General features: G+C 50.0%; 1 non-coding gene across 1 annotated transcript; it reads right to left on the bottom strand.

The window, feature by feature from the left end:
* Positions 1–1,106: 1,106 nt before the first annotated feature.
* TRNAQ-UUG lies at positions 1,107–1,178 on the bottom strand. Its single transcript has one exon. It is a non-coding gene; the product is annotated as a tRNA-Gln (tRNA).
* Positions 1,179–2,248: the final 1,070 nt, after the last annotated feature.

The following is a 2,248-nucleotide window of genomic DNA, read 5'->3' as shown; positions in this document are numbered from 1 at the left end:
ACTGAAGATAGAGGCAAAAACTTAACTATAGAAAACACATTTTGGGGGTTGACATCAATAGTCAAATAACAGATCTTATTCCAATTGCCCCCTCTAAAAAACTTGCAGTTTTTGCTGATCTGCTAAAGAAAAACAGTAACAATGGTTGAGTGACCCGGCATGGACAATAATAGAGGGGTAATAACCTCTCTCCTCAAATATTTATAAAGAGTGCAAGCCAGAAGCACATGATCCACTGACTCAATACTGCCATCTCCACAGGGACATAACCGTTTTTCCAGTGGATTTTTTTTGAAACCGAACCTCAAGTACAGCCTCAAGGCAGTATATTCAGTCTTGCGAAAGTGAAAGCAAGTCTGTATTTGGGAGTCGTTAAATTTTGCAGACAGGGTGCCAAAGTGTCAAAATGACTAGATGGAAGGTAATCATACCATGCACGAAATGAATAACCCTTGTGTTTCTCCATTCTTTCAACCAGCAAGTCTAATCAGGCTAGTTCTGCACTTTTGCTACTGCTACAAAGACCGAACTAACACACTCCCCGCCTGCCACGCTTTCCAGCAACACGCATTCAGACCTCCGTCGTCGTGGGCAGTAGCCATTGGCACAGCCTTATATGCACGGATTCTGCCCAGGGGTGAGCCTATTGAAATCTCTCTTTTGCAGCACGGACGCGCGCACGCTAAATCCAGTGATCGAATTGCAAAAGCACTGCCCACCTGCAAAAACGCAGCGCAAAAATATTACCAGGCGCATGCACGAAATAAGAGAGCGCTTGCTCGACGTGCATAGCATTGGCCATCGCCAGCCGAGCTGCTGCAAACCTCGTCTGCCTTTCTTGGCTGCTAAGGGACCCTCGGAGCCCGGCGCTCCATTAAAGCTCCTCCAACGAAAGGCAGCGCCGGATCCGCTTCAGTTCCTCTCCTTCCAGCCTCCACTTTCTCCCGAGAGCCGCGCGCATGCGCACTGCTAACCAATGCCTGTTGCAAGCACAAAATACAGCCCCCTTTCTCTCCCCCCCCCTCTTCCTGGTTTGAGGGAGCAACTCCTGGTCGCCCTTAAGTAAGAGGTCCCTAAATTTACTTAGGGCAAAAATGTCCCCCACGAGGTCCCACCGAGATTTGAACTCGGATCGCTGGATTCAAAGTCCAGAGTGCTAACCATTACACCATGGGACCTGCTGGCTCCTTAGTGGAGCAGGAGGCTTCCTCAGTTACAGCTGCCGCCACCGCTGCTGCTCCCCCTCTGCTGCCCTGCAAATGGTACGAGCGGATTAAACCGGCTTGCGGGGGGGGGGGGGAGAGAGAGAGGAGAGAAAAACAAAACAAAACAAAAATGTCCGGTGATGTGGGTGGGAAAGTAAGCACGAGCAAGAGCTAAGCAGGAAATGGCTTGTTTACAGTATTTTCCTTATGGAACGTCAGACTGTAGAGAGCTTCGTTTGCACGGCATGGTCTTTGCCCCGTGGCGCTAGTCCCAGATGCGTTGCAAAGAGGACGTCGGCCTGGTGGTGACGCCGGAGAAGCACCTGCCTAAGATATCTGAGTGCTGCTGCTTCTTGCTTCGTTTCGTATACTGTACTAATCATGGCAAGCGGGATGCTGACCGTGCCCTGAAAGGAACGGGAAACGGCCACCCAGAACGAAAATCTCCATGCGTGACTCTTTAGGAGTGAGCATCGTTTTTAGGCACAGGGATCAGCTGCTGCTGCTGCTGCGTAAAAACGCACCGGATCAGACTGTGTTTTGCACGGAAGAAGCAGCGCCGGTGCGCTTTGGAAGCCTCTCTCTCTCTCTCTCTCTCTCTCACACACACACACACACACACACCCCTGGCTGGTAGCCATAGAGTTGAGTATCATACTTGATTACTGCTAGAATCCAAGGCATCGGGTATGAGAGAAGCAAGACCTCCTGGGGTGTTCATGCTGTGATCCCCTCCATCCATCGAAGGCTCAAGTTGCATGTATTTTTTAAATCACCATCTTTCATAAAGAATCACAGTCCCCGCGCTGTTCCTCATTCCAAGGAAATCAAACCCTGGGCAAACGCCTGGAGCCCCTGGAATTGCACGCTGCTGGTGTGCAACAGTATATTAAGGACCCAGATTTAATTTAGGGACCGTTATGGTCGTTGAATGGCTAATTCAGCGTGGGGGTCCTCCATTAGATATTAACCCATGCCGGTTCCAGGAATCGGAAGGGAGTCAAGACATCATACAGCCTAACACACACCAAACTCACAACAAC

Source organism: Lacerta agilis, chromosome 14 (genome assembly GCF_009819535.1).
Source record: "Lacerta agilis isolate rLacAgi1 chromosome 14, rLacAgi1.pri, whole genome shotgun sequence".
Classification (NCBI taxonomy): domain Eukaryota; kingdom Metazoa; phylum Chordata; class Lepidosauria; order Squamata; family Lacertidae; genus Lacerta; species Lacerta agilis.
The sequence above is the reverse complement of the archived record's forward strand: the minus strand, read 5'-3'. Positions and strand labels throughout refer to the sequence as shown.